This window comes from Xenopus tropicalis, chromosome 4 (genome assembly GCF_000004195.4).
Source record: "Xenopus tropicalis strain Nigerian chromosome 4, UCB_Xtro_10.0, whole genome shotgun sequence".
NCBI classification, from domain to species: domain Eukaryota; kingdom Metazoa; phylum Chordata; class Amphibia; order Anura; family Pipidae; genus Xenopus; species Xenopus tropicalis.
Genome location: NC_030680.2, coordinates 19,584,821 through 19,604,311, shown reverse-complemented (window position 1 = coordinate 19,604,311; position 19,491 = coordinate 19,584,821). Strand labels below are relative to the sequence as shown.

Here is a 19,491-nt window from a genome sequence, read left to right as displayed (position 1 = left end):
TCTGGGAAGGGATTGTGGCTGTGGGATAGCAGGTATAGTAGGGAGAGATGGTGCCTATAGTAGCAGTGGGGGGATAATAGCCTCTGGGAAGGGACTGTGGCTGTGGGATAGCAGGTATAGTAGGGAGAGATGGTGCCTATAGTAGCAGTGGGGGGATAATAGCCTCTGGGAAGGGACTGTGGCTGTGGGATAGCAGGTATAGTAGGGAGAGATGGTGCCTATAGTAGCAGTGGGGGGATAATAGCCTCTGGGAAGGGACTGGGGCTGTGGGATAGCAGGTATAGTAGGGAGAGATGGTGCCTATAGTAGCAGTGGGGGGATAATAGCCTCTGGGAAGGGACTGGGGCTGTGGGATAGCAGGTATTGAAAGGTAAGGTTGTACCTAAAGTAGTGTTGGGGGGATAGTAATCCCTGAAAAGGAACTGAAGGATAGATGCAAGACGTGCAATAAATCATTTAGGGTGTACAACCTGCATGGCCACATACATACAGATTACAATAACTAGATTATTATTTCCTATAAGCCTATACATATGATTAAAAGGGCAGATAAACATTAAGACATTTGCAAAACTGGCTTTTAAGGGACATCCATATGACAGGGAACTATATACAGTCACATTACTATAAACTGGCCCTTATGCAGACATATAAGCAAAGCGAGTTAGAGGCAGCAACATCAGCAGCCCTTCAGTCGGAGAACAACTCACTTGGTATCAGAACAGCAGAATCTTATTTGGACCAAAGAAAGGTTAGTTACAAAATCTATATAGGAATCCGTCAAATGCATAAAATGCATGGAAAAAAGAAATTTTCTCAATACCCGCTGCCAAAATAGACATTGTTATCTATATCTGAAGTTAAAGGCAAAGTAAAAGAAACAGCCATAAAGTTTCACTACTTGGAATTCTACACCCAAAGCTTTTCTAGATGTTGCTGAGCTACAACCCTGAGTTCCCCATGGAACCACTGGCTGCTGGAGGGGATCCTGGGATCTGGGGTGCCCCAGTTCCTATAGGGTGGGGATTAAATATGGTTATTATGGTAAAGGCAAATTTAGGCCCCTCCAACAGTGCACAGGGCATCGGGTATAAACATAAGCAAAACTGTAAATCTGCTACCAGAAGGTACTAAAAAAAGGTGCAAATAGTTAAATAACACAAACTAAAAATTCTGCATAACGCTACTTACTATGATACTTTATATTATATAAGTGACTGCCCAATAAACTCACACAAAACACCGGAAGCACATTTTTTTCTTATCATTTCTGCCCTATAACCCGTTTCAATGTAAAGTCAAATATTCTCTATATATATCCCTGACCTATAATCCAAAGTCTCATTTTTCATGCCAGCCGGCTCTGCCGAATCAAAAACAAAAATGCATATTTCATTTATTTTTTGTTTTTAAAAAAATACTTTCTTTTTTTACAGCCATTTATGTTTTTTTTACAGCGAATATAACACCCCAAAATATTTAAAAAGAGCTTAACAATAAAACGGCGAATGGTTTTCAAGCACGGCAATGGGTTTTAATCAAGCTCCTAATAATAATTGGGCAGCGCTTGGAAAAGTCCATAAACGATTTATGTTTGGGTTTAAAAAGGCGGCACATCATCTGCCCAGAAATTTAAATGCTAATTTAGGGGGGGGGGGGAATGAACTGTAGAAATTTGGAAAGGTCTGATCCAGTCCATGATGCGGTTCATTCAACCGAGCAATAAGCCACAAATCTATAAAATAAACTCCAAAAAGGCACCTTGGCACCCCCGGAACCCTCTGGGCTCTATTCACACAACACTGACAGGTGCTCAGAACCCGCAATATTATTATATTATAACTAATATTTGTTGTCGCGGTGAAACTTCCATAATACATTTTTAAAAAAATAAAATGACATTTTAAATCTCATCTACATTTCCACCTAATTTAAAAACGACAATTAAAATAGACAATAAATAAATGACCATTGCTCCTATGGAGCTGCTCGATAACTTTCCTCTACAGGTAACGGCGGAGTAGTAACCCCTTCCCTGCCAGGAATAAATCATAAACCGACAACAGGTTACCGTACACAAAAGAGAGAAGTGCAAAGCCATCGTTCCCCGCGATTCCTGCTACCATTTCTTTACCTAATGGTATTTAACCATCTAGAGCCCAGCCTACCAATTCCGCGCTGTCGGAAAAAGGTTAAATAAGTCGAAACACTTTCACAGAGTTTGTTATTTGAACTCACTAAGGCGAAGGAGGAGTACAAGAAGAAGAAGAAGAGGAGGTTGGTTACTACCTATGGAAGTCCATGGTTGGGTCGAATGTTGAATGAAAATCTCCCCTTTAGCAGCATGAAATTCCCCCGCTGGTTGCTCCTCTGTGTCTCCCTGGCTGAAAAAATCCTCTCTGTGGCTGCCACACTCCCTGTGTCTCCCCCCCCTCCTTCTCCCTTATTCAGGGATTGATTGATTACAATCATTGACCAAGGGGCTGTGACCCGGGCACCCTCCCTGGCTCTTTGCAGCTCAGCAATGAGCGACTAAAGAGAAGCAGCGCAGGGCAGGAGACTGCAGATCTTCATTCAAGGTGTTAAATTAATTACAAGGAATCAGGCACTTGGCAGGCTGGGAGGGGTACACACAGGACAAGCATCCTAACGTTCATAAGAACAGGGGGCAAGTAGCACGATAATATTCTTTTATAAAAGATACTTTGTAAAATTGTAAGAAAAATACTAAATAAAAAATATTATATATCAGGGGAGGGTTTACGTACCTGCACCCCATTCCTACCCAGGAGCTATTTCCTTTTACAATAATGAATCTATAGAAGCTGATGGGGGGGAATATTATTTTATTTAAAGAATGAAAATATGGGGGGGGGGGTGAAAGTTTTCTGAGATCATTGGGAAATCAGATGATGAAAGAGATTTTAAATAAAAAAGAAGAAAGTCACACGAAAGCACAAAAAGAGACTGTTTTGGGTGGGAACGGTGGAGGACGAGTGCCCTGAACTTGGCTGGAAGGGGTTAAGGATCAAACCAAGTGCTTGCCCACCTCGCCCTCCGCAGGGTAATGGCTCTGCAGAGCCTTATTAACCCCCCGCGTCCCGGCATGCACGTTGCACTGCACCTATAAAGCCACATAATAATAATAATAACAACAGGAAGTGCTATGATAGGATTTAAAACAATTATATAAATAAATATATTAAATATGCCTGAATTTTTATGCACAAAATCAAATTCACACCCCCCCCCCTCCTTCTTATTTGTGTTGCAATGATTTTTTTTGCAAGAAGCCACCTTCCCCAGCCTGGCCTGGCCTCTCACCACAAGAAATGTGATCCCTGAGCTTGGCTGCCTATGAAGGCCAGGCTAATCCCATAGCCTATACCCCCGGAGTGCCCTGCTGTATATGTTTAGAGGCGGCTGGGGGGGGATGTCTGTAGATGACTGCACAGCCTCCATCACAATAGACATGTCTCTCTCCCTGGGAATAAGCCCAGAGCATGGCTGTGTGGCAGCCCCCAGTCCCCACAATGCTCCCTTGGCCTGAGGTGACATTGCCCCAAAGCTTCAGCCTGTGCTAAATCCAAATGAACCCCACAGAGATGCCCCCCCCATGTCTCTCTCTCTCCCCACCTGGAAGCAGACGGATGAGAAAGGGAATGGGAGAGAAGGAGGAGGAGGAGGGAAAGGGCAGTTCGTGTCTCTAACCAATTAATTAGCTTTAAAAAACCAGTAAATGCTGCGGGCTGGGCACCAACACACGGGGTCCCACACAGGGGAGCGGGGGGCTGGGCTGCCGGCGGCCCCGGGTTAGGCTCTGACAGGCACCTCTAACCCACAGGCTTTGTGTTCCATCTCATCTGTCTCCCCTCGCTAATCAGGCTGGGTTACCTCTCTCCCGGCTGCACACGGGACCCGGGCGGCGTTCACTTCTGGGCTGCAAGCGGATCCATCGGGGCTGCGGGTCGGGAGGTGCTGACAGGAGGTGAGGGGGTCGCTGCAGACAGGGCAAAACCTTCGACCCTGAGGGTCCCCCGGCTGGTTTAGAGTGGAAATGAAAAGCCTCACACACAAGAATGAGAGCAGCCTCGATCTGGGGAGGGAGAGAGAGCAATGCAGTGAGAGTGGGCTGCCACTGGGGTCAGGGAGCAGGGAGAGGGGCTGCCACTGGGGTCAGGGAGCAGGGAGAGGGGCTGCCACTGGGGTCAGGGAGCAGGGAGAGGGGCTGCCACTGGGGTCAGGGAGCAGGGAGAGGGGCTGCCACTGGGGTCAGGGAGCAGGGAGAGGGGCTGCCACTGGGGTCAGGGAGCAGGGAGAGGGGCTGCCACTGGGGTCAGGGAGCAGGGAGAGGGGCTGCCACTGGGGTCAGGGAGCAGTGAGAGGGGCTGCCAACTGGGGTCAGGGAGCAGGGAGAGGGGCTGCCACTGGGGTCAGGGAGCAGGGAGAGGGGCTGCCACTGGGGTCAGGGAGCAGGGAGAGGGGCTGCCACTGGGGTCAGGGAGAGGGGCTGCCACTGGGGTCAGGGAGCAGGGAGAGGGGCTGCCACTGGGGTCAGGGAGCAGTGAGAGTGGGCTGCCACTGGGGTCAGGGAGAGGGGCTGCCCACTGGGGTCAGGGAAGAGGGGCTGCCACTGGGGTCAGGGAGCAGGGAGAGGGGCTGCCACTGGGGTCCAGGGGAGCAGGGAGAGGGGCTGCCACTGGGGTCAGGGAGAGGGGCTGCCACTGGGGTCAGGGAGGCAGGGGAGAGGGGCTGCCACTGGGGTCAGGGAGCAGTGAGAGTGGGCTGCCCACTGGGGTCAGGGAGAGGGGCTGCCCACTGGGGTCAGGGAGAGGGGCTGCCACTGGGGTCAGGGAGCAGGGAGAGGGGCTGCCACTGGGGTCAGGGAGCAGGGAGAGGGGCTGCCACTGGGGTCAGGGAGCAGGGAGAGGGGCTGCCACTGGGGTCAGGGAGCAGGGAGAGGGGCTGCCACTGGGGTCAGGGAGCAGGGAGAGGGGCTGCCACTGGGGTCAGGGAGAGGGGCTGCCACTGGGGTCAGGGAGCAGGGAGAGGGGCTGCCACTGGGGTCAGGGAGCAGTGAGAGTGGGCTTGCCACTGGGGTCAGGGAGCAGGGGGCTGCCACTGGGGTCAGGGAGCAGGGAGAGGGGCTGCCACTGGGGTCAGGGAGCAGGGAGAGGGGCTGCCACTGGGGTCAGGGAGCAGGGAGAGGGGCTGCCACTGGGCAGGGAGCAGGGAGAGGGGCTGCCACTGGGGTCAGGGAGCAGGGGGAGGGGCTGCCACTGGGGTCAGGGAGCAGGGAGAGGGGCTGCCACTGGGGTCAGGGAGCAGGGAGAGTGGGCTGCCACTGGGGTCAGGGAGCAGGGAGAGGGGCTGCCACTGGGGTCAGGGAGCAGGGAGAGGGGCTGCCACTGGGGTCAGGGAGCAGGGAGAGGGGCTGCCACTGGGGTCAGGGAGCAGGGAGAGGGGCTGCCACTGGGGTCAGGGAGCAGGGAGAGTGGGCTGCCACTGGGGTCAGGGAGCAGGAGAGGGGCTGCCACTGGGGTCAGGGAGCAGGGAGAGGGGCTGCCACTGGGGTCAGGGAGCAGGGAGAGGGGCTGCCACTGGGGTCAGGGAGCAGGGAGAGGGGCTGCCACTGGGGTCAGGGAGCAGGGAGAGTGGCTGCCACTGGGGTCAGGGAGCAGGGAGAGGGGCTGCCACTGGGGTCAGGGAGCAGGGAGAGGGCTGCCACTGGGGTCAGGGAGCAGGGAGAGGGGCTGCCACTGGGGTCAGGGAGCAGGGAGAGGGGCTGCCACTGGGGTCAGGGAGCAGGGAGAGGGGCTGCCACTGGGGTCAGGGAGCAGGGAGAGGGGCTGCCACTGGGGTCAGGGAGCAGGAGAGGGCTGCCACTGGGGTCAGGGAGCAGGGAGAGGGGCTGCCACTGGGTCAGGGAGCAGGGAGAGGGGGCTGCCACTGGGGTCAGGGAGCAGGGAGAGGGGCTGCCACTGGGGTCAGGGAGCAGGGAGAGGGGCTGCCACTGGGGTCAGGGAGCAGGGAGAGGGGCTGCCACTGGGGTCAGGGAGCAGGGAGAGGGGCTGCCACTGGGGTCAGGGAGCAGGGAGAGGGGCTGCCACTGGGGTCAGGGAGCAGGAGAGGGCTGCCACTGGGGTCAGGGAGCAGGGAGAGGGGCTGCCACTGGGGTCAGGGAGCAGGAGAGGGGCTGCCACTGGGGTCAGGGAGCAGGGAGAGGGGCTGCCACTGGGGTCAGGGAGCAGGGAGAGGGGCTGCCACTGGGGTCAGGGAGCAGGGAGACTGGGGTCAGGGAGGGGGCTGCCACTGGGCAGGAGGGGGCTGCCACTGGGGTCAGGGAGCAGGGAGAGGGGCTGCCACTGGGGTCAGGAGCAGGGAGAGGGCTGCCACTGGGGTCAGGGAGCAGGGAGAGGGGCTGCCACTGGGGTCAGGGAGCAGGGAGAGGGGCTGCCACTGGGGTCAGGGAGCAGAGAGAGAGTGGGCTTCTACAGGGGGACAGGGAAAAGGGATTGTCACTGAAGTCAGAGCATGGAAAGGGCTATTACTGGGGTCAGGAAGAGGGGCTGCCACTGGGGTTAGAGAGCAGGTAGAGGTGCTGCAGCAGGTGGGAGTGGGCAGCTTATGGGGTTGTCACTGGAGACAGAGTGTAGGAGAGGGGTTATCATTGGGTTCAGAGGGCAAGGAGAAGGGCTGCCTTTGGGGTCAGAGAGAAGAGCTGCCATTAAGGTCAGAGGGCAACAAGAGCCTACTGGGCCCAGGAAGCAGGGTGTGGGCTTCCACTGGGAACAGAGAGTGTCTGCCTGCAAATGGGGTCACAACACAAAAAGAGGGGCCATTGGGGTCAGAGGGCAAAGAAAGGCCCTTACTGGGTTCAGAAAACAGGGTGCTGGGCTTCCACTGGGAACATAGAGGGCCTACTGGTTAATAGGATCACAATGCAGAAACAGGGGTTGCCACTTGGGTCAGATCAGGGAAATGGTCTGCCACTGGTGTCAGCAGGGAGAGGGGGCTGCCGCTGGGGACACAGTACAGACTGCCACTGGGAGCTTTTTGCCCCTTTAATAACATTGGCATCCAGCATCAATATTACCTGCCAAGTGGCAACCCCTGAAATTGAGACAATTTGCTTCATTCAGCAGCTGTCTAGTTTGGAATTTCAGGAGCTAGTTGCTAGGGTCCAATTTAACCTAGCAACCAGGCAGTGGTTTAAAGCAGGGGTCCCCAACCGCTGGGCCGCGGACCGGTGCCGGGCCGTGGACTGCCTGGAACTGGGCCGCCGGCGTTCCCCCCGGAGCACGATGCGCCGCACTCAGTAAGGCAGAAATTTAAATCGCGTCGCACATAAAGGTGCGAACGAATGCACCGTAAACAAGAATGCTCGAATGATCGCACCGCGCACATAAAGGCGCAAATAAATGCAAGACCGCGCCTGAAATTTGCGCTGTGGAAAATTTTTTCTCCTTGCAACCGGTCCTTGGAGAAATAAAGATTGGGGACCCCTGGTTTAAGGAGAGACAGGAATATGAATAGAGAAGGGCCTAAATAGAAAGATAAGTTATAAATAGTAAAATAAAATTGTAAGCTCACAGAGTGATAGATTTTTTGGCTGCTGGTGTCAGTGACCCCTATTTGAAAGCTGGAACGAGTCAGAAGAGGAAGGCAAATAATTTAAAAACTGTAACAGATAAAAATGAAGACCAATTGAATAGTTGCTAGGAATAGGCTATTCTATGATTTAATACAATTTTACTTGGTGATGCACTCCAGTATGGATTCATGCAGCTATTGGGCTTATTTGCTTTCCATAATTCGTAGCTCTCGGCATAAGGGTTCCCATACCTGTACTGGGCTGGTGAAGGCAGTGCAAGCCTGTGATTGGCAGACTTATGCCCCCCCCCCCCCCACACTTTCGCCAAGCTGGCTGGAAGTCTAGGCCAAGGGAATGGAAGAGTAAGCATAAATAAGCATATAATGGGTGTGAATATGATAGGGAACTTATAGTGTATGCTCCACTGGGGTCGCACATGGGTACCATGGGTAATATGTCAGTTACACATACATAAAGGATAAAACCAATATGGAATAATAAACACGGGGTATATTTTCCAATACAAACAACCAGGGAAAGCTTGAATGACCTGTACATCCAAAACTGGAAAGTGAGCAGGTGAAAACTGCTTCCCCCTGCTGCTGGAAAGTAGCACCTACAATTCAGACCTCAGAAATCCCTATATATCATTGTAGGACGTTAAAGGGCAATATTCAACTGCAACTGGGGGGCAACTGCCTTGTGTGAGGGAATGAACCCAGAGAGTACAACCCCAGTTTAAACCAGGGTGTAGGGTATTTATCCACTCTAGGCAAATTTGCTCCTGGGTAGGAACCCATGGAAACCAATTACATTTTTGCTTTCATTTTTCTACCAGCCACTGGCTGTAAAGAAAAAAGCTACACACTGATTGGTTGCTGAGAATTTGTTTTTGGCCTTTTGGCGTAGGCATCACTCAGCTGTCATTGACATGAATGTAATTGTGTAACATCATGATCCATTCTGTCCTGTTGCCTAAATCTTTGCTCTGCGTGAATATTTGGAGAGCAGGCCTATCCTATTGATACAAGTTTTTCCTTTCAACTCCAGGCAGAACAATAAGATGTCAGAAACCTAGCGTTGTGCACAGGGTTAAATATTGTCCGAAAGTGGAAACAGACTGTGTTTGGCAGGAGTTGATGTATCACTGTGGTGGCATTAATTGAAGGGCTGGGGTAGGCAGCTGCCTAGGGCACAACTTAAGGGGGGGGGGGAAATTGGGTGGGCAATATTCCTACAACTTCATCTGTTCCTCCTCTGGATGGAGAAATTGGAATATGGGGACTGGTGGGAGCCGTGGCAAACAGTGGGCTTGGAGAAGTAGGATAACTTCTGGTTGTTGGTGGAAAGGGGATCGGGTCTACCAGCTGGTTGTGGCGGGGGAGGTGGATCAGGTCTGGTGGTTGGTTGAGGGGGAAAAAAGGGATCAGTCTAGTCAAACTGGCAGATGGGAGGTAACCCTGGGGCCAAACAATCGAATTATAACAGGAGCAATGGGCGCTGTCGGTTCGTGGACCGCATCAACGAGCCAATGCGGTCCCCAATCCGACTAAATATTTTAACCTGCTCGATCGATATCTGGACAATTTCAGGCCTGATATCAGTCGGGCATGCCCCTCGTTCCTGCCACTACACGGGCCGATAAGCTGCTAAGGGACCGATATTGGCAGCTACAATCGGCCTGTGTATGGCCACCTTTAAGCTGGCCATACACGCACCGATAATATCGTACGAAACCTCTCGACTCGCCGATCGGGCCAGTTAAAAGATTTTGATCGGGCGCCTGACCAAAATCTGCCTTCAGCGCTGAATCGGCAGAAGGGGGTAGAAATCCTATTGTTTCTACCTCCTTATCTGCCGTTTCAGCCCTGAATAGTTTGTGGCTGATTGTACGATCTTTCGTGCGACCGATGGTCGCACGAAAGATCGCATATCGCCACGTGTGTGGCCACCTTTAGACTTCTAAGACTTTCATCTGGCTGACAAACTGCTGGGCAAACTTGCCCCCAGTGCACTTACCCCAAGCAAATTGCTTTTATCAGCTGCTGTAAGAGTACTGAAAGCTAATCTCTGATTGGTTGCTATGGATTAATAAACAGAGGCAGGTTTGCCCAGCATTAGTAAATGAGCCCAGGTGAATATGAATGGACTGATGACCTCTCAGATGCAAAGGGTTCAAACAAGCAATAAAAGGCTTAGCAAAATAAAGCGATGCCTATATTCCCATGGACAGACTGTTTGCTTTGTAACTGATGCCCTCAACTACAATTCAAAAGAAGAAAAACCTTTAAAAATGACGAGTTTTATTTTTTTTAATAACTCCATGTGACAGTTAATCCATAGTGTCTAACAAGTGAGAATATATTATACTGACTGCTGCTTAAATCTACTATTAATTACTTGCAGCGCACGCAATAGAGAGCAGCCTACTAAGTAAATAAATTAGACTTGACCCTAATCAATAAAACAGGGCATGATAGTGGAGGACAAGTGATGGCTAATCTGGCACTCGCTGCCGCACTACAGCATTCGCCTCCTCCGCAGGCTGAACCTCACTTCTCAGCAGCTTTTTAACTCATTTGAAATGCAGTAAAATTTGGGGTTCCCCTGGTTGGCCAGTGCTGCTCTACACCCATTAGCAGCTGCAATGTAAGTGCATTAAGTATTAATTATACATGTGTTTGTTAAATGTGTATTCCAAACCCCAGCACAGAGGGAACACTGGGCATAATATAGTTTGGGCCCTCTCCTTGCACCCCAAACACCTATTTGCCAATTAACAACAGCTTTTTAAAATCCCCTCTCCATTTGCACAATAGGAGTAACTGGTGATGCCAGCTCAGGTCCGAAGTTATCCAGGGCCTTCTTGGTCACACATCTGCTCTATTTAACGTGGGAAATATACCATGAGTAAACATCATTTCAAGAAACATACTGTAACCCCCCAGGCTATGGATAGAGCATGGGGCACATTGGGACTCTCTTTCACAGGAAGGGTATAATATGTGCAGAGAATAGCAGATAATGGAGCTGAGGTTGAGTTGTAACTACAACTCACAAGGGCTGTTTGGTGCAGATGAATCAAATAGAAAGCCAGAAGGTTCTTGATGAATAACTGCAGAACGGTTTATTGTCACAGACAAGGTTGAAGCAGGGTTATACTCACAATAGTTGAGGTAGAATGTCACAGTGGTTAGTGGCAGTAGTGAGATACAGAAACAGTGCAGGACCACCGCGGGGACTGATAGCCAGGAGTCCCAAGGATGAATACCTTTTACTGGGCCGGATCCCTACAGCCAACGGTGGTTCAGGGGTAAATACTAACCTGATACCTGTGTCTTAACTGCAGTCCCTACAGCAAGGCAACAGAGCCTGGGGTAGGCTAAACCCTTACGTTCTCCTGTGTTGGAGCCACAGCTGCTCTTACTAGATAAATCTAACTATGCCACAATCCCAGAGTGTGCTATAACAGAGTTGATCATACCACTAACTTCACCTCATTCACGGGCCCTGTCCCCGACTTCACTAGAGTACAGAGGGCTACTCTAGGGCAGGTGGCTTTACTGGGGCCTATTCTGATCCCAGGCTCAATGGAGTTGTTCCTTGAGAGTCAGAAGGCAGCCAAAGAGGAAGCCACTCCTCTTTGCTAGACACTTTATCAGTCTGCAAGGGGAGTGGTCATCCTAACTAACCCAATGGGCATAGAGCATAACTATGACCTGTTACAAAGGCTTCTGCCCAGTAACAAGGGGAGCTATGTGAAAAGTAGGGATTCACTCCATAGGGCATTTAACCCTATGGGTCCCTACATTACAATATACATTAATTAAAAAATATGCAGCCTTTCATGATTTTTAATGTAATAATATGGTTTGTAAGTTACCAAAGCCCCGCCCCCTGTTCCCCTGCTAATCTGGCTGACTACTTTGAGACTCAAATAAAATGTAACAATAGTCGACTGCCCTCAGCCTGCCTTCAGCCTGCATCCTCCCAATCCCACAATTCCCTGCACACGTGATGTCAATAAGGGAAGGAACGTTACAATGCAATGCATTGTGGGTTATGTAGTTCCTGCATGCTGTCTGTAAACTGTGAGAAAGTTGTTACAATTTGTACCTTTAATGTTTTAGTCCCTCCTCCCCTGTCTGGATTTCAAATGATGCAGAAATAGAGGAACTGTTTGCAGCTGGATTTCAGCATATAAAATGGTATTTATTCATACCTTTTGAAGGAACAGATTACAGTGATAGGTGTATTAGGGGTTTCTGTGTTGTGTGGAGCTCTTTATCAAATTTTGGTTCAGAAGCCAGTGTTCCCCTCTCAGGGCCAAACTATCTCGGCTATATAACTGCTATATCTTACCATGGCCCCAACAGGCCAAACACATTAGCCAGCTAACTCAAAGGGCCAAAATATCAAGTCATTGACACTTGCCACCCTAAGCAACTCTATTAGTATGTATGAGTCCCGTATTGTGTTGGCAGTTCATATAACAGAGCAGCCAATTTAAACTCACAGTCGACCAGGATCCGAACCCAATATTGTGTGTTATGGGTCATAAACTGCTAGCAGGTCATGCTTCTCTATCCTATTGCTGCCCAGGTGCCTTCATACATCATTCAGGTCAAACGTCTTGTCCTACAAGAGCAACACACAGTGCTATAAATCTCCAGCAGGTCACACTCACATCCTAAGCCCCTTGTCTATTCATACATCACAGACACTACCATCCCAGGTCCCCTGTGCCCAGAGAAAAGTCATATTAATGTAAGGTTACATGATGATATGAAATAAAGGGCGCAACTCTTTGTTCTTGCAAAATAGAGCACTGCATTTATAATGGTCAGATGTAGGGGCACATTAGTGGATATCTATCTATACATCTGTGCCATTCAGCATAATAACCAGAATAGCAATATTAATCATTATGACTGATCAGTGAATCACCAAATGCTTATATGGGAACTAGTTCCACAAATATCTACTATATACTATATATATATATATAGACATAATGCTAGTCTTGTTTTTTATACTGTCTGTACAATGCACATAAGCATAGGAGCTAAATATTATTATTATTAACATTTATTTATAAAGCGGCAACATATTCCGCAGCGCTGTACAATAAGTGGGTTTCATACATTGAACGTACAGTGTAACATATAAAGCAATCAATAACCGATACAAGAGGTTAAGAGTGCCCTGTCCAAAAGAGCTTACAATCTACAACATCTGGAAGAAGCTGAAAGGGACCTCCAGCATAAATGCTTGAGCAGTTTGTGGCTTTATGAAACAAAGGGTTCGAATGTGATGGGAGTTGAAGTTTAACAAGATACTTCTGAAGTGAAGCCAGGCCTCTCTAGCTAGAATTCTACAGGCCCTGACGCCAATGACAATGCCACATATACACCAGATTTTAGTAATATTAATATTGATAACTTGCTTAATTTCCTTCCTACAACTGTTATAGAGTTATCATAAATGTTATAATACCACATGCATTGTGTGCATTATTTAGGACTAAAGATCCACCCCTTTCAGGACAGTGGTGTCTTGGGTTCCCATTTCTTCCATGAATCCTCCCTGAGAGAGTGACATCATGTGTCAGCCCCCCAAGCCTTGGCACGCAGCTCTTGGAAAATGCCATGTTTGGGGCTGGCGTAAAGGACCAGAATGAGCTATTCGGATTAGGGAACATTTCTTGAAGGGCCAAGACGGACTCTGGCGTTCACTCAAGTTAACATGGCAATGGATTAAGGAGCCAGAAATAGAAGGATATAAACATGAATGTATAACCACGGGCAATAACTTAAATAGCTAAAATTAAGACATTTTTTTTTAGATATAAGAGGAATGCTTTCTGGGAAGAATAGTCCATTATTTGAAAAGGACTGAAAAATATAGCCCCCAAGCTGATGATAATATTTTATATTTCCCCTGGGTCAGAATGGGCCAGCAGGACACTGGGGGAAAAACCCAGTGGGCTCCACGACCCAGACCCGATCCCTGCCTGCCTCCCCTGTCGCTCCCCTGCTGCCCTCCTATCTCCAGTTGTGGCAAAAGCAAGTATCATATGCAGGCATGGGGGGAGGAAGGGGCTGGCGGTGGGTGAGCGGACAAATGGTGGGGGCCCCAGAGGGGGTGTGAGGGTCCCTGGGTTAGCGTACACCCCAATCTGACCCTGCATTTCTCATAAAACATGCCCAGTAATCAAAATAAAAGTCTTGTATTTGTGGCTGAGCTCAGAGGCCATGTATAAACTAAAATACTGAAGCCTGTGGATTGTTTCTGCAATATGGTAGCTCCCAATGACATGCATTGTTGGTTATTGTATGCATTGTTATCCAGACTGCACCATTCTTTATGTACTGAAGGAGCATTGTCAGCGGCTCAGTTCACTGGTTTTCGGGGGGGGGGGGGGTGGATTAGGCAAATAGAGGTTTGAACAAATTTTATAGTTAGAAAATTCATTCATTGTTATTCATGGGTGTCAGTACATGTACCATTGCTATTGATCAGGGCTGTCCAACTACTCAAAGACTCTATAGACTTCATTGTGTGAGATCATCATTTTAATACAATTCGGCCCTCAATATATGAGAAACAATAGACCCACAATATGTAATAAGTTGGAGAGCACTGTTAGATGGTGTAGATGGTAATTTCCCAAGTCATCAATGTAACTGAAGAGGCAGAAGACCCTGCGGCTGCCAGGAATCAGATGGTATATGGAGCCCAAGGGTGGGTCCCAGTTACTATAGGTTATGCCACTTTCCCAAGCCATGCAGTGAGCTGTGTTTTATAAGCCATAAACCATTTTTAACATAAGTCCATATTTATGACATTGGGAAAGATGTGAGAAAATGAAATTAATAAGAACATTTAAAAAGCCATTATGCAAGGACGATGGAAGGAGGTACAGTCTAGTGTTATATTGGTACCACCCAACCACAGGTTTACTTATCAGTTCCTTCAACCCCACATATTGTGACTATCCTATCAACCTTTCTGGACTTACTGGGAGTCCAATTTATTTATATCCATGGCCAGGGGAAAGAAAGGGGGTGTATTCTGGGGGTAACAGGGCGTTACCTGAGTGACTTAAAGACATGGCAAAATATCTCCTGCATTTCAGCCCACAGAGATTGTAAAGGTCAGCTTCCTTGGGCTGAAATCCAGGTATTTCTCCTAACCACTAATATAAAACAATCTTCTCAAGTCTAACTGGTAATATTATTATTAACATTTATTTATAAAGCGCCAACATATTCCGCAGCGCTGTAATATGTATTTATCTTTGTAAAATTTGGTTTTGGTGTATATAAGGGTCTTACTAAACATCGTCCAATAAAAACTTGGGACTTAAACCCTATGTAAATAGAAAAGGAAATGTTTTTGTAAGGTTGTTCTGTTAACAACTGCTTTTCTACTTTGCACATTTTTTCTAGTTATACCCCAAAATCTAGACATGAATACATATTTATCACACAGATTTGCTCTTCAACTGCTTTTATATACAGTCATTTCGTTCCTAAAGAATTTTAAAAACAAAGAAATTATACATGGAAACATTGTACCCATGGGTTTACATTATATTTATATATATATGTACATACTGTATATAAAATTATTCCAAATGTTAAATCATATATGATAAATTGCCCTTTATCGGAATGGCTCATTTACTATACTGCGGCTGTAATTTGTCACACCGTAGCTATTAAAATTTGTTTGAAATATTAAGTGCCATTATAAAAAGGGGAACATTTGCATCCCTTTTCTCCTAATGCATCTGGAAATGTCTGACGTATGTATGTATGTATATCTTTATTTATAAAGTGCTACTTATGTGCGCAGCGCTGTACAGTAGAATACATTAATACAAACAGGGGGTTAATAAGATAATAATAGATAAATACAAAGTACAACAATAAATACAGATAAATACAAGATAAATACAGCTGCAATAAGTTAAGAGTCGAGGACACAAGAGGAAGGAGGTCCCTGCCCCGTAGAGCTTACAATCTATATGGGAGGGTAACTTACAGACACAAATAGGCAAATGCAGTATAAGTGCTGTAGGTCACAGTGGGTGACATTACAATATAAGTGCCAGTTCCCAGATAGAGATGTAGCGAACTGTTCGCCAGCGAACTAATTCGTGCGAACATCGGGTGTTCGCGTTCGCGCAAATTCGCGGACTTTTGCCGATGTTCGCCACTTTGGGTTTGCTGCGTTTTTTTTTGGCGCCGCGTTTTTTCGCCTTGGTTTTTCCGCCGCGTTTTTTCGCTTCCTTTTATCGCCTATGCATATACATAGGAATAGCTTGCGTTTTTTTTTTTGGCGTTTTTTTTGGATTTTTTTTTGGGCATTTTTTTTACAAAGTATTTTTCAGAGAAGTTTTTGCCCTTGATCCCCCTCCTGCATGCCACTGTCCAGGTCATGGCACCCTTTAAACAACTTTAAAATCAGTTTTCTGGACAGAAATGGCTTTTCTAGGTTTTAAAGTTCGCCTACCCATTGAAGTCTATGGGGTTCGCAAAGTTCGCGAATATTTCGGCGATGTTCACTACATCACTATTCCCAGATCAGGTGCTGGGTGAGTGCTCCAAAAGGTAGTCTTTAACCTTAGTTTTAAAAAGACTGAGGGAGGATTCTCTCCGACGTGTTGTTTTATTCCACTATAGATCATAAGGCACAACGCAACCAGGGAAAAAATTAAAGAAGTTAAAAAAAGAAGCGAGTTGTTTCACATAGTTAGAAAGGAAATGGAAGACAAAGGAGTTAATTTATTAATACAAGAGCAGGAGAATCAGGTAAATTGTTTTTTTAAAAAATTACTTTTCTTTTTTAAGCACACTTTTTAAATTTTTGTGCCTAACCACCTAAACCTGGTAAGATTTTTATTGAAAAAAACCACAGGATCATATAAAAAAACATATTGTGGAAAAAAATGACGATCCTGATAAAGAACACTTTTAAACAGTTTACCCAACTCCCTTGCTGGAATATTGAGAAATTAGCCCCCAAGTGTGATATCCTTGTTTATTGACTTGTTATATGGAATTGATAAAATATACTTATTTCACTGATATAATGCTTAATATAATGAAATGGAATATTTCAAAAGATTTTTGAAATTTTTATCACACATTAGTGCGGTGTGGAAAAACCCCAAATTGGCTCCAGTCCCACCAAAGGCTGTCCGGGATTTGTGTATGATTTCCACAAACCTCCTGAAAAGATGCAATATTTTGGGTGAGAAACGTTTGAAAATTATCCATGCTTTTGCCCATTATTGGAATTATGTGTTTTTAACTTAGATATTCAATAAGGAAAACACCCCAAACTATTATGTGTACCATAGATCCAGTACAGCAAGAAAGAACTAAAACTTCTTAAATGAACAAATAGGTGGTGACAGAAGGTGAGGGAGATGGGGGAGTTTTACTTAAATACCCCTGGCAAGGGTTGGACTAGTGTGCCAGAGGATCTCCGGGTAAGACAGTGTCCATCAACCCTTATATATACACTCACCTAAAGGTTTATTAGGAACACCTGTTCAATTTCTCATTAATGCAATTATCTAATCAACCAATCACATGGCAGTTGCTTCAATGCATTTAGGGGAGTGGTCCTGGTCAAGACAATCTCCTGAACTCCAAACTGAATGTCAGAATGGGAAAGAAAGGTGATTTAAGCAATTTTGAGCGTGGCGTGGTTGTTGGTGCCAGACGGGCCGGTCTGAGTATTTCACAATCTGCTCAGTTACTGGGATTTTCACGCACAACCATTTCTAGGGTTTACAAAGAATGGTGTGAAAAACATCCAGTATGCGGCAGTCCTGTGGGCGAAAATGCCTTGTTGATGCTAGAGGTCAGAGAAGGGTATTAGTATGGTTTTCCTAATAATACTTTAGGTGAGTGTATATATACTGTATATATATCAACCATAGGACTATAGGACACCTTTTGCGTTTAGCACTGTCTACATCTAATTGTGGTGAAAGTGGACCCTTGTATCAGGTTCTCTGTTGGCTGCTAGGAGGCCCAGTCCAACATTGCCCAAAGTAATCTAGTCAGAAGTTAATCTCTTTACTTGTTCTATATAGCCAACAGTGTTCCCTAGCCAGCAGTGTCGGGCTGGTCCACTGGGATACCTGGAAAACTCCCGGTGGGCCCAGGTGTCAGTGGGCTCTCCTACTTTTAACCACTTGGCCTATTTCATAGTTATTTTCTGTTTCTGTATGGAAACAAAGAGGCTAAATAGATGGAAGAATAGATTATAGTATGTAAAAAACAGCCTAGGAGAATACGGAGGTTGAGTGAAGAGAGGAGAAGGTTTTCTGGTGAGCCCCTGGTTTCCCAGTCCGATGCTGCTAGCCAGTATCATAGCATATTATTATTAAGTCCAATTCAATTAGAAATTCCAATTATGTGTGTAGACATAGGGGCTCATTTACTAAAGGTTGTGTTTTTTTCTCACGATTTGCATTTTTTTGTGCAAAAATAAAAATACGCCATCTAAAAGGTGTTGAGGTCATGTAGAAGTCAATAATAGCTGTCCTTTTTGAGCTGGCCATTATATTATTATATTATTATCTAGAAGCAAGATTATTAATCTTGCTTCTAGAGGTTTTCGGGGTTTTTTGACTCATTTCATTTGCGCAACAAATTTTTTCCAAATTTTATTCATCCATGTTTTTTTTTACAGGCTGTTTTAATAAATCATTTGGCATTTGTGGTTTTCAATAAAATTAGTTTGTGGTTTAAAAAAACTCTAAAACCGCAAATATCCGAATGTTGATAAATCTACCCTATAATGTTTTATTATACATACAGTATGTACCTGTTTGGACATTTCTTGGTTACATATACCTGTTCAATAAAAGGGAAATCATTGGCTTGAGAAACCAACCCATGTAAATATTTATTCTAGGGGTTTAAATTTCCCAAAAAAATAAGGAAAAAAGTTGTCCAAACATTTTAAATGAATCTGGCCCCAAATGTACGCATCTTTAGGTTAAATATACGCTTGGGAAAGTGTACCAAAAGATCACAGGGAAAAAAAGAGACAGCTGGAAAAATTGGAACGGTGCTTGTTTTTCATGCCAGTCTTCTAACTAATGCGGAGAGAATGTAGATGATAGATTATGAGCAAGGTTTTCCGCCTTCTGCCGGGTACCAGACATGGCCTTGCTGACAAAATATAGATAATGCAAATCATTAATGTTACAGAGAATGGATGTAGGCTGTAATATCTTTGTAAGGATAATCAATTACAAAAGGCTTAATAGGAAACAGAAATGCGGCATACACATAAAAGGGGCACAAGTTTAGAAGAAAGAAGAACGGAGATCTGTAGGAAACCCTCAGGAAAGTCGGGGGGATACATTTGTAGATTATGGGGCTATTTCATTCCATAATTGACCCCTTTATTCTTTGTAGAAATGTAGTTAATTCTGCCTAGATTTCTGTTATTAAATCTATCACAAAATTATCTGTTTACCTGCCACAAAGTGCTTTCTGCCTTATGTAGATCATTCTAGAATGCTATTCTAGAAACAAATCTTGATCTCACCAGCAATTCCACTGATCTGACCAATCACACTTCAGCATGACTGGTTATATTGTTAAATGGACGTCTAATTTAGTGTCATCTAATAACTCAATAAAAGTGGTAAATAGGGTCACATTTTTATTAGGGTCAGTTTTAATTGGTCAAATGGCCTGATGGTGTAAGGGGCACGGTTATGATGAAATGTTCCAGGCCTCTATCTATCTGGGCCCCTAGCTGCAACTGATTATTATTTTTTTCTATTATATCTCTGGAAGGAGAACTTTTTCTCCTAAAAGCCTGATTCCATACAAATGAAGGACCAGAGCCAGCATAAA

General features: G+C 46.1%; 1 protein-coding gene across 2 annotated transcripts in view; it reads right to left on the bottom strand.

The window, feature by feature from the left end:
• mpped2 (metallophosphoesterase domain containing 2) overlaps positions 1 to 4,031 on the bottom strand; it is a 97,894-nt gene extending 93,863 nt beyond the window's left edge. Inside the window, 1 exon segment of one of the 2 annotated variants that reach the window (NM_001017101.2) lies at positions 3,895 to 4,031. The gene's annotated coding sequence lies outside the window, so the exon portion shown is untranslated. 2 annotated transcript variants of the gene reach the window in all.
• Positions 4,032 to 19,491: the final 15,460 nt, after the last annotated feature.